The sequence below is a fragment of the Callorhinus ursinus genome, unplaced genomic scaffold (assembly GCF_003265705.2).
Source record: "Callorhinus ursinus isolate GAN/ISIS: 27379988/994484 unplaced genomic scaffold, GSC_fseal_2.0 scaffold8, whole genome shotgun sequence".
Classification (NCBI taxonomy): domain Eukaryota; kingdom Metazoa; phylum Chordata; class Mammalia; order Carnivora; family Otariidae; genus Callorhinus; species Callorhinus ursinus.
The window spans coordinates 46,497,716-46,510,854 of record NW_027397070.1 but is presented as its reverse complement, the minus strand read 5'-3'; the positions used below and the strand labels follow the sequence as shown (position 1 = coordinate 46,510,854).

General features: G+C 48.7%; 1 protein-coding gene across 1 annotated transcript in view; it reads left to right on the top strand.

Moving 5' to 3' along the window:
* The window catches only part of LTBP2 (latent transforming growth factor beta binding protein 2), a 98,097-nt gene that overhangs the window by 35,744 nt on the left and 49,214 nt on the right, over positions 1 to 13,139 (top strand).

Below are 13,139 nucleotides of genomic sequence, written 5' to 3'. Positions count from 1 at the left end.
TTTACTAATATATCCAAATGCATCTGGCACCTTTGACATGTTCTATGAATGGCACCCACCCTTATTTGTCCCTGGACTCTGGGGTTACCTGGGCTTTTTGTTTACATCAGAAAAGCAGCAGCAAGACCTAGAGACTCTGAGAGATTGCCCAGACCACAGGAAGTTGTTTCTGGCCCTCGTGAGGTTTCTTGTTGTGGGCAAGGGTGAGCAGCAGGGTGGGGAATATCATCCATCGAAGGCAGGCGGAGCTCAGGCCTTGAGACCCCACCCCAGCACTTCCCCGTCGGTGCTGATCCTGGCCAGAGTGATAACCTCTGTGTACTTCAGTTTTCTCTTCTCTAAAATGGGGGGTGGGTGGTCGTTCCTACATCATAGGGTTGTTGTGCTAATCACGTGAGGTATCAAACATAGAGAGTCTAGCAAAAAAATTTTTTTATATTTTTTTAAAGATTTTATTTATTTATTCATGAGAGACAGAGGGAGAGAGAGAAAGAGAGAGAAGCAGAGGGAGAAGCAGGCTCCCAAGGAGCAGGGAGCCCGATGCGGGACTCGATCCCAGGACCCTGGGATCATGACCTGAGCCGAAGGCAGATGCTTAACCATCTGAGCCACCCGGGAGCCCGCAAAAATTTTTTAAAAAATGAAATGCCTATAGTAGATGTCTGGCACATAATCAGTTGGTAGATTTGGGCTGCAACGATGCTGAAGACTCCTGAGGTTGGGGTCCTCGTTCTCATAGAAATCTCCTTTTGTTTATGGTCCTGGGGTCGAGTTTCAGCCCCAGGAAGAGCAGACTGACTGCAGGCTGCCAGGACTTTGGCCTGCCCCTGAGGAGTATATCCTTGACCCAGCCCCCGCCCCTCCCCCGCCCCCCAGTAAGCCTCTCTGGGCAGGTCCAAAAGTGGGATAAACTCATCTGACATCACAGGCCTGTGTTTGCTGTCTGATAAGCCAGGCCTACTAAGCTCTGTGCATGGGGGTGTGTTATGGAGCATAAAGGGGTCCCAAAGACCATGAGCTGGGAAATCGGGGGTTCGGGAGGTGGGCATCTCATGCCAATTTGATGGTAGTGAAATGCCCATGCACCAGGCTCTTCGTGGCGGTGGGAGATGGTCCAAGCTCAATCCTCTCAGCCTAAAGCTCTTTCCTTCCCCTGCTTCCCCTCGAGCCACTCCTCCTCTGATCTCCCGGAGCACCTGCCACGCACACCACTGTAGCAGCTCCGGGGAGAGCATGAAGGGCACGATAAGCTTTGCGTATGACATACGCAGGATAAGGCTGGGACCCTTGGCTCTACAGCTCAGTCCTAAAACATAGTTCTCAAGCTGCCGTGAGGGTGTAGAGGTTTAGAGTACAGGCTCTGGATAGATCTATGTACCTGTAGGCTATAGATAGTCTATAGAATAGCTACAGGCTATCTGTGTTTGATTCCCAGCTCTGTTAGTCATTGCTGTGTGACCTTAGACTAGTTACCTAGCTTCTCTGTGCCTCATCAGTAAAATGGGGATAATAATAATACCTACTTCCTACTTTTAAAGATGGTTAAATTAGTTAATGTATGGAAAGTGGGAAGAACCATGCCTGGATGTGTGAGGCACTGCAGAGCTATTTGCTCTTATTTTCTGTCATCTCTGGCCCCTTCTCTTTTACCTTTAACCAGACAAGGCTTCTTCTCCTTAAATACCAATAGCACATGCCCTAATGTGTCTCTGTATGCTCAGGGTTCTCTCTGCCTTGGGTGGACTCTGCCCTCCTGAGCCCTATCTCCAGCTCATATTGCACAACCACTAGAAAGCCTTCGCCGTGCATCCAGCTGTGAGACTCTTGGCACCTGATGCTTTTCTGCTCTTGGATGGTCATTAATCACCCATGTTCAGGGTCTTGTCCCAGGGCTGCTGGGTATGGCTTTGTGCGTTGTGCCCTGCACAAAGATATTGGTCAGGGTACGAAAGCGGCTAAAATCTAGCCTATGTTCTCAGCCAGCTCTGGCACCGTGAAGGAAATGGGGCCGCTTCTGTAAACTGGATACCCAGAGGGGCCCCTTTTCTAGTTCACACAAAGGCACCAAGAGTGGGCCCTTCCCCACCCTCTGCCTCCTTGCTTGGAGGGAGCAAGATGCCTTTCCCACAGTACCCATGTGGGACTGTGCTCCTTATAAAATGCTCATAAATGCACCTTGGAAGTAGGTGAATGATGAATTCATGACATCCAGGTGCCCCATGAGCTGACAAGTCTTCCGAGGGGAGGTTGGAGCCAAAGGTTTCCGACTGCCTGCTGGCACCAGCTGCTGTGGGACCGGGCCCAGCCAGGGCTGGAGAAATAGCTCCAGTGGGGAGAGAGGGCCAGAAGAGCCCCCTGAGAAGTTGAAAGTTCATGTGGTGCCTATCTGGGCACAGTAGCTGTGTGCCCAGCACTGTGATGACTCCATGAAGAATATAAAGAGAATATAAGACTTGATCCCTTGCCTCCCTCTCTGGGGGGATCTGTGTTCCTGGCCAAGCTGCAGCACTTTGGGTGGTCTGCTGGGCCCAAAGGGAGATGGAGGAACTCTTGGAGGGGCCCTCTCCTCAGCTGGGAGGGAGAGGGCGATGACCCTAGCAGTTTGACACTTGGGCAAGCTGGGTAGAAAGTGAGGGGCATTTCTGGGGCCCTGGGCAGCCCGCTGTGGCTCCCCTGCTCTGCTCCCTCACCCAGCCAGGAGAGAAAAAAAGGGAATGCAGAGTTTCAAGGGGTCAGGGCTTGGCAGCCTGACAGCCTACAAGGCAGGCTGCTCAGTGTAAAAGGGTTTGTCAGCATGAGGTCGTGGGGAGTCCAGAGGGTGGAGGAGAGTGAGGAGGCCTAGCGGGGTCTCTGGGCCCTTGGGAGACTGAGGCAGCAACTAGTACTTCAGGGCTGCTCTAGAGGTGGGGGTCAGGCCCCAGGCCGGGCTTGTGCCCCGCAGACATTCCCCTGGACGTGCACAACTCCCGCCAGCCTCTGCCTCTTATTTACCTACAAGGAAACAGGGGTGCTGTGTTTCCCCCTGAGCTGGCTGGGAGAGCAGAGCAGGCAGAGACTAGGCAGGACAGATTCCCACCCCACCCCCCGCCGCCCAGGATTCTGCCCCCTTCACACACCCCCCAACCTGGCAGAGGCATCCCCTGGGGTCTTTGTCCCACATCTCCAAGTCTCAGACCTGGGTGTGGGCAAAGAAAGACTGAGACCTTGGAGCAGGAGGATGTGACTCACAGGTAGCTGAGGTGGGGCTGGGCTGGGGACTCCGGCTGACCACTGAGGTCCCAGGGATTGGACACAGCGGGGTGGGCAAAACAGGGTGAGCGACAGAAGAGGTCTCAGGACAGCCAGTTCTCAGACATTTCAGGAGGGCACCAGGGAGTGAGGATGCCGGCGCTGATGACACATCAGTGTGCCAGGCAGAGGGCGGGTGCTGGGTCCCCCGGGCACCACCCCACCGAGCTTGCCGTGAGCCCAGAGGCCTATGGCTTCCTCTCTGGCACTCAGGAACAGCTCCACTATCCCAGGCACACAAAGCTCCTGCCTCTTCAGGGGTCACCCTGTCGCTGGTCAAAAACGTCCTTCCTCACACTCTGCTGAAACCTGCTCCCCTGTGGCATGGTCCTCGGTCTGTCCTCTGCAAATCCAGGCTCTTCCCTGCCACAGCCCTCCTCACATCTGATGCCAGATACTGCAGTCTGGGGGCGGGAGGGCAGGGTTTAGGAGGGCGCTGATTCCCCCAGGCAAGGACAGTCGGGGGACCCTAGTGCCTGGGGTAAGAGCAAAGCCTTCAGCGGACAGAGAACACAATGAGGGTAGCCAGGGGGACCTCTATCCACATAGTTACAGGCCAATATAGATTTTTGGGATTCCAATGCTGACTCCTCCATTTTTTATACTGCACTGTCCAATATGGTAATCACCAGCCCTATGGGGCTATTTAAATTTGATTTAACGTAAAACTCAGCCACACTAGCCACATTTCCAAGTGTTCAAAAGCCACAAGTGGCTGGTAGTTAGCATATTGAATAGCGCAGACTATAGAGCGTTTCCATCCCCACAGAAAGTTCTGACGGACACAATGATTCTAGACGAATGATCTTGGACAAGCTCCTTAACCTCTCTGGGTCTCAATTTCCTTTTCTGAAACGTAGGGCTAATAACAATACCTAGCCCCTAAGGTGGTTGTGAAGATCAGATAACATAATGCAAATGTAACAATGAATACACAGCACAGGGCGCCTGGGTGGCTCAGTCGCTTGAGCATCTTGCCTTTGGCTCAGGTCATGATCCCAGGGTCCTGGGATCGAGTCCCGCGTCGGGCTCCCTGCTCAGCAGGGAGTCTGCTTCTCTCTCTGCCTGCCGTTCCTTCCACCTGCTTGTGCTCTCTCTCTCTCTCACCCTCGCTCTCTCTTTCACATAAATAAAAATCTATAAAGAATAAAAAATATATACAATGCAGAATCAGCACTCAATACATAGTCATCATTATTGCTCAAGCCCTCCCCTCCTCCTGTCACCAAAGAACCCACCAACCTGGCACGTCTGGTACCCAGACGCTGGAGAGTGATAGCTGCTAAGTCCTAGCCAGCCTGCCTCTCGCCTGCCCAGCCCCCACGCCGTGCATTGCCGAGACCAGTGGGCTCCCGGGCCACGGTGTCCTCTCCTCCTGATCCACCCTGGCCGGGTGCCCCCTTGCCCTCGGCTGAGGCGGGGCAGGTTTGTGGCAGGACCCGGAGCAGGAGGTCTGGTGACACTACAGTGGGTCCCTGAGGGTTTGGCACAAGGGCCGGCTGACCCTGGCCTGGGCCCGAAGAGAGATGGAGCAGAGAGAGAGCTCTGCGAGGGCTTCCCTTGTCTTGCCGGCACCCACATCCTCAGGGGAGACTAAGCCACCTGGGAGGCACTGGGGCCTGGGCACCTGCCACTACGGCCTGCAGTCACAGGAGAGCCAGAAGTGGGGACGGCATTCTGGAGGGCCCTCCTGGCCCCCTGGCCCCTCCTACCCGTCTGGCTGCTCCCCCTCTGACACCCTCACAGTCTCTTCCTCTGTCTGCCCTCAGGCCTTGGTGCTCCCCAGGCTCCTCCTCCACCCTTGCTTACTCTCTCTTCACGCCTCTGTTTCTCAGAGGGTTTAGGTGTCAGGGCGCCTGGGAGTCATAAGGAATGCCATCAGTGTAATTAATCCCATGATTGGAGCTGAGAACAGTTTTATTAGCAGAAACTATGACGATCGTCTGGGTGTTCAAAATAAAACCCAGCTCTAGGCACACGCACATATCCGTGAGAGGAACATGCTGTCAGGTGAAGTGTGATGGGCCACTGCCACATTTTCCGTTAATATGCATTTACTGCTTATTCATTTGTTTTATCATGTGCTAGCCGACAAGGGGTAGCAGGTGCCAAAGGCTGGAGACAAATTTATGGGAACAAAACTTAGAACTCAGACCAGTCTGTTCGTTAACACATTTTCCCTCCTGAAATTGGGAAGTGTTAGCAGAGTTAACGCCTCAGTCCAGCAGGGAGCTCTGAAGCGGGGTTTGTTCTGCATGCTCTCCCTAAATGCTGTCATCCCTCCCTCCTAACTCCTCCGTGACCACCACCTCTATCCTTACAATGCTCCCGACTGTGCCCTGTCTCTCTCCTGAGTGCTGCCTCCTGGGTGCTTCCATGTGGAGATCCATTTTGAGGCATCCAACACTCATTGTGTCCCAAACGGAGCCACTTCTTGGATCTCCCACTTGAGACCTTGGCCCCTGGAGCTCCCTCCACCGTTGCTCTAAGCCACAACTGGGAATTCCCCATGACTTAACTATCCCTTGAATCCAGACTTTCTTCCTGGTCCCATCCTTGGTCCCTGCTAGCCTAGACCACAGCCAAAGCCTTCCAGCTGGCCTCCAGCCTGCCCCTCTCTGGTCCATCTGCACCTAGGTCATCTTTCACCAGAGTAATAATCATTTGAAAAGGCCTATCTCATCATGTCCTAGACCTGCTTGGAGACCATGAACATCTCAAGGCTAATATGCAGCCCCCGCCCCGTGCCCCCACACCTTCGCTGGAGTGTTGGACACTTTGCCCAGGCTCCATGGGAGCAGAGAGGGGTAGAGGGTCTTTGCCATCCTTGGACCTCAGTGCCTGGCATGTGGCAGGCATTCAGTAAGTGCTTCTTGAATGAGTGAAAGAAGGTGGGCTTCTCCAGAGACTCTTCCTCACCCATTCAATACAGCGCAGACACCTCTCTGATACTTCACGCTGTCCACCATTTGGACTGGAACCTATTCTTCTTCAATCCCCCAAATCTCAGTGTCCTCATCTGTAAAATGGTGATACAGCAATAACAAATGGTGGGGTAGCTCTAGGATGAACTTAACCTGGTTTGGTAACCTGGCTTCTGCCCTTGGGAGTTCTGTAACCTTCAGGAAGGGATAGAAACTTGCTACTCTCTGTTTTCTAGACTGTGAAATGGGATAATGAGTAACTCTTAGAGTTACGGAGAGACCTATGTGAGATGATGTGGGCAATGTGCATTATAGGCATGGAGCCTGGTGCAGAGCGAGCATTCATTAAATGGTGGCATGAGTTTATTCCCCGTCTGCCCCCTTCCCGCTCCCTGCCACCCCACGTACATAGGTAACCACTGTTATTAATTTCCAAGGTAGCCTTCCTAGGTTGCTTTAGGAAGATGCAAATAAATGCAACACATATGCTTATTTTCTCTACGTTTACACAGAAGTTTACACACCCCACACCAGGAGTCAGCAAACTTTTCCATAAAAAGCCAGATAGTAAATATTTTAGGCTTTGTATGACATATGGTTCTACAACTACTCAGCTCTGCCATTTAGAGCAAAAGTAGCTCACAGACAATGAGCGTCACTCTGTCCCAACTCAACTTTATTTATGGAAACTTAAACTTGAATTTCATGTCGCTTTCTCATGTCATGAAATATAGTCTTCTTTTGGCCTTTTTCAACTATTTAAATATATAAAAAACCATTGTTAGTTCACCATCAGTATAAAAACGGTCAGTGGGCCAGATCGGGGCTGTTTATCCACTTTTCAGTATGTCTTGGAGAGCTTTCCTATAGATGTAAGAAGCTGCTTCTTTCTATTTCGAGGGCATATGACCCCATCCTGTGGATATATCCTAGTTTGTTTAACCAATCTCCTACTGAAGGACACTTACATTGTTTCTATTCTTTACAAAATATTTTGCTATTATAAAATAGTGCTGCTATGAATAATCTTGTTCATCCATCATTTTGGACATTCTCAAGTGTCTTAGGTCAGACTCCCCTAGAGGTGGAGCTGGGACATGGCTTCCCATGGTGTGTGATTTATTGGGGGATTACCGAGGCAGGGAAGCAGGATGGGAAGGTGGAAAGAGCTTGGCAAGGATTGGTTCCAAGGAAATCAAGCCAAGGCCTGACTGAGGGTGGAGCTTGCAGTCTCCCCTTGAGGCAAGGGGCAGGGTTTTTGAACGTCTTGTTCAGGCAGTCATTGGTGTGGGAGGGGCTTTGTCAGGTGGTTGCCATCCGCCTCCAGCAAGACTCAGATGCAGCCAGTGGGAGGTGCACCAGCTGCAAGGGGGACCTGGGCAGGGTAGCTGCAGTGCCTACATGGCAGATTTATCTGCAGCATCATTTTGGAGATAGAACTGCAGGAGCAAAGCAGATAGATGCACTCAGCGTGGAGAGACATTGCCAAATTGCTCTCCTAAAGGCTGTATCAATTCACGTTCCTACAGCAATATTTGAGAGTGCCTATTTCAGCACAATCTTGCCAAATTAGTCCATTATTAAACTTTTGAATTTTTATTAATCTAATGGATTGAAAATGCTATCTCAGAGTAGTTTTCATTTGTACATCTTACTTAGAATGAGCATATCTTCAGGGCACCTGGGTGGCTTAGTCGGTTAAGCATCTGACTCTTGGTTTCTGCTCAGGTCACTTGGTTTCCACTCAGGTCATGATCTCAGGGTCCTGAGATCGAGCCCTGCTTCAGGCTCCGTGATCAGCAGGGAGTCTGCTTGAGATTCTTTCTCCCTCCCTTCCTCTGCTTCTCCCCCTGCTCACACTCTCTCTCTCTCTAAAATAAATAAATAAATAAAATCTTTAAAAAAAAAAAAAAGAATGAGCATATTTTCATGTGCTTCGGAAACATTTGTATTTTTTTTCTTGTGAAAAAAGCCCATGCTTCCCGCCTCCATGCATTGTCTTATAATATTTTTCCTATCTGCAATGTCTTCCTCTTCATTTTGGACTATGAAAAATCCTACCCCTCTCTTAAGCCCCAACTCAGATGACGTGGTCTTTCTTACATCTGAATTCCTGTACCCCTGTCAGCCATCATGGTCCACTTTGGATCCAAGTTATTTGCACATATTTACCATGCTTTTCCTGAACCTCGATTTCCTTATCTATAAAATGGAGCTGTTGTGAAAACTAAGGATTTATTTTTATTACAAAATAATACGTGTTTACTGTAAAATGTTTTACTGAAAAAAATTCCAAGAATGTAAAAACAGGGGTAGCCATGGTTTACAAATCCTTACAGATCTTTCCCATGCCTGTATAAATATCTATAGGGGGAGAGAGAAGTTTTTCTTAAGACACAAACCTGGAAGCATACTATCCATGTTATTCTGCAACTTACTTTTATCATTCAATAAAATAATGTGGTTAAGATGATGCATTTAAAGCATCTGGCTTGGGGCGCCTGAGTGGCTCAGTTGGTTAGGCATCTGCCTTTGGCTTAGGTCATGATCCCAAGTGTCTGGTAGTCTCCCTCTCCCTCTGCTCCCCCCCGACCGCTCATGCTCTCTCTCACTCATTCACTCTCTCTCTCAAATAAAAAAATCTAAAAAAGTAAAAAATAATAAAGCATCTGGCTCAGTGCTCAATAGATGCTAGCTATAATTATTCTATGCACCGCATAGTGATGTTTTTAAACTTTCTTTTAGCAGCAAAAGCCTTTTCAAACAAAACAGTATTTGGAAGCCCAATTTATAAAGTAGGTAGAGTGGAGCCTCTAGGCTCAGGTGCACTTGGATGGGGTGAAAGGCATGGAGCCCCTCACCCACTTGTCTCTCCAATTGCTTTTGAAAACCTCAGTGTTAAATATCTTTTCAGGATGGCAGAATGTGGGTACACCACATTGAACTGAGTGACATCATTGTAGGTATGCACTGTCTGGGCAGTTTTCACTTGGGTCTGAAGATCCCAGCAGCGGGGACAGGAAGTTTTTTTTTTCTTCTCCCAAATTGGTCGAAAGAGCCCGAAAGTCCTCAGACTAGAGCAGACTGTAGCTCAGTGGTTTCCTCTTGGCTTGGTGCTAGCCTGTCATGAATGTTTCATTGGTCCATGAAGAAATGAAGAAAATAAAGTCAATGTGGTGAGGTTTCCATGAAGTTAAGCTTGTTCAAATGTTTCTTTTTCAACAATTGGAATGTCTTTTCTTTCATGGAATTATGGTGGTAATAATTGGTAGTTGTGTGTGTGTATGTGTGTGTGTGTGAATTTCTTACTTACCTAAACAAAAAGTTGGCAACTTTATGCTGTTCCCCTGCATTTGTTTCAAAATTTTACTGATCCTTGTGATCCTAAAGTCTAGGGACAGCTGTTCTTGTCCACTGTGGCTGCTTTGCCAGGACTTCCTTGGAATAATCCCAGAGGGATAGCAAATTCTCTTCTTGTGCCAGGAAAGTTCAAGAACTGTTATCCTTTGATGAAATCAAAGCAACTCTTCCAAGGCTGAGTAGATGGACCCTCTCCTGTGGGGGACTGTGGTTAAGAAAGTCACGTTCTCGGTGAAGCTCTCGCTTGCCCCTGTTGTCACCACTCTCGTCCTTAAGGGGGCACTGCTTCTTTAGACTACCCTGGGCCCAACATGGCGCCACACCCTTTCCTTGATGTCCCACGACCTGAGACTAGAATGGGGCATGCAACCGGGCTTTTGCTAAAGGCTTGTGAATCACTTAAGAGAAATGAGCGCCAAGATAACACAAAGCCAGACTATGGGGCTTGCAAACTCCCCAGCTCACGATCTGCACCACGTCTTAGCTGCCTATGACCTTCTAAGTGCTGAGGGCACAGGCAACCAGCTGGAGGCCACTTCCTCACATTGTGGGCCTCGCTGCCCACCTCTAAGGACTGAGCTGGGGCTTAAGAAAGGAGATGGTGGTTGTCTTACAGGGGTAATTTGGGTGGAAGAGGTAGAACCTATCAAAGAACTGGGACTTCCTCCTTTACTCTGCTGTGAGCCTCTCAGACAAGGCAGAACTTTTGATTTCTGCCATTTAACCCCAAATCCCCATCCCAACAGTAGATGACAGTGGATTAGGTTCAGGAGGCTCTGGTTGTTAAAAATATGTGGACACCAGATTGGGCACTTGGCCCTTTACATATAAGGATGCTTGGACAGTATAACAAAGTGTTTTGGGGAGTCTTTCATTCCCCTTAGATGAAGGAGAATTTTCAGTGGCTTTCTTTCAAAACAATTTGTTATACTTGTCTGAACTGTATCTAGCACTTCTTTTGTTGTCATTCATGTGATTGTAAAATTCTGGCATATTTTTCAACTCATGCCATTTACTTATATTTGCAAAGTAATCACACAGCCTCCCTATATCTCTTAGTCCTCACTCTGGCCCCATGATGCGGCATTGCTATTCCCACTTTACTGATGAGGAATCTGAGGCTCAGGGGAGCTCTGTGACTTGCTCAGGCCATTCTGCTAGAAGAGGAAGAACTGACATTTGCCTCGCTTGATCCTGTTTTCTCCCCTCCGTACAGCCAGGTCCTACCTACAACTAGGGAACGTGGGAAGTTCTTCGTTGGCGGTGGCTTTTTTCTTCACTGCAACATTAACCACTGGACTTAGGATTTGAACTTAGGAATCTTGGGGCCATCAGCATTGAGTTCCATTGGAGAAACGAGTGACACCAGTGATAACAATGACAACAAACTACCAAGAAAAATGCTTTGAGTTTCCATCTTGACCAGATTGGGGAGCTCTTTATTGGTCAAGTTCAAAAAAGTGCAGAACTGGGCAGAACATGAGCTACTCCCTTCATCTTTCTAGGGTGCTCTACAGTGCTGGCACTAAGCTGAGCCATGGCACCAGCCCGGTGCCACCAGGAGGAGACTCCCACCAACCCACCAGCTCTCTCTCTCTCGGGCACACTCTGGGAAGATCTTGAAAGGATTGTGTTTTCTGCTGCAGCTGGTTGTGCTGATCTTTTCCTGGGAATGAGGAGCAGGTGCCTGAGGTTTTGGGCTCCCAGTTCTGGCCCATTACAGCTCCCAGAACTTCTCAAGTGGCTAACAGGACCTCTCTCCCACTCTAGACCCCAAACTCAGGAAGCAGGGTGAGGCATGTTTGGGGCCTATCAGGGTAAAGATTTGCTGCCGATGGCCCTGGAAGGAAGAACAGCATTAAAACCTATGGGAGGGGCACCTGGGTGGCTTAGTCGGTTAAGCGTCTGCCTTCGGCTTAGGTCATGATCCCAGGGTCCTGAGATCGAGGCTCACGTCGGCTCCTTCCTCAGCAGGAAGCCTGCTTCTCCCTCTCCCTCTGCCTGCCACTCCCCCTGCCTGTGCTCTCTCTATCTCTGTCAAATAAATAAATAAAATCTTAAAAAAAAAAAAAGCCTATGGGAGCCAAGCTCTGAGCAGAGGGCCCTGGGGGAGCCTAGGAAAGTACTGGGGTACCAGCCTCTGACATCTCTCCTGATTTGGCTTCTGCCAAGAAAGGATAAGAGGAAGCTTGTTAATGGCCTAGGCACTCGGGGTCAACAGAACTGGAGTAGAGAGAGCAGAAGGAGAGGGTCCTACACCTTGTCCCACTTGGGCAAGGAATCCAGTGGAGAGGAAAGGGTTGGGACCTACTGAGGGAAGGAGGAACCTACTGGGGGAAGGAGGGACCCACTGGGGGAAGGAGGGACCCACTGGGGAAAGGAGGGACCAACTGGGGGAAGGAGTGCCCTCCAGGCCTGAGCAGATGCTCCTAGGCTGAGCTTCCATCATGGTCTGGGCTGCTCTGTTAGGTGGCACAAGAGTCAGGATGCTCTGGGCTGGCATCCCAGGGCCCTGATTTACTGGATGTCTAACCTTGGACCAGGAATTGCTCCCTCAGCTTCAGTGTCCACAGTGTGCTCACACTCACCACAGTGCAGACACCATCATATACAGCGGTTCATATACACTGTGAAGGGGCAGGATATTTACCGTGGAGGCTGCCTTGTAGACTGGCCTAATAATAAACACATGAATAACGCGTTCAAATTTGTGAGACCATTCAAATGGTTAAGATATCAAAGGACATGAGCAGAAAGTTTTCACAAGTGGTAAATAGATATATGAAGAACATTTCAACTCAGAAGTAATAAGGAAAGGAGAGAAAGGGCAACAGTGAAGTACCATTTTATATTTATTCAATTAGCAAAGTATAAAAAACAATAACACATTAGGATGTAGAGGTTGCACTGTGAGTGGTACAGTTACACCTTTTGATACACCCTTTCAAAAAACAAAGCGCCAGTGTGAACCTAGAGCCATAAATGTTTATAACCTTTTTCTTATACCCTTCAATATGGTCATTCTAGTCCATAGAATTAATCCTAAAAGAATGATCCTTTTTAACTGTCTATTTTAAGTATTTTTCAAACATACAAAATAAAATAGAATAATATAACGAATCCCCCTTTACTAAAGGAATATTTTAACGGAAGGAAAAAAAGCCATACTTAACGTGAACATAAGTATGTCCACAGTCAAAAATTAAAAACAATCCATGCAACAGGCAAATGTCTGAATAAATAAATCTGATTTGTCTTCAGATAGACTATCGTGTAGTACCTGAGATGATAAATATGAAAACTGGGATTGTATAAAGTATGATCTAATGTTAAGTGAAAAACCAGAATTTAAGCTGTGTCTACAGGTGATGACAATGGGGTAAGAATGTATATTTGAGCAAAGGTTAAAAGGAAATGTGCAAAGTAATTGCTGCATGGGGGCAGGGGGATGCTGAATTAGGTTTTTTTCTCCTTGAATATTGTTATATTATTTTTACAATGAAAAGAAATGAGAGGGAGAGTCTAGGCTCCGCCCCCGAATCAATCCGTGAATAAGCATCTGTTGGG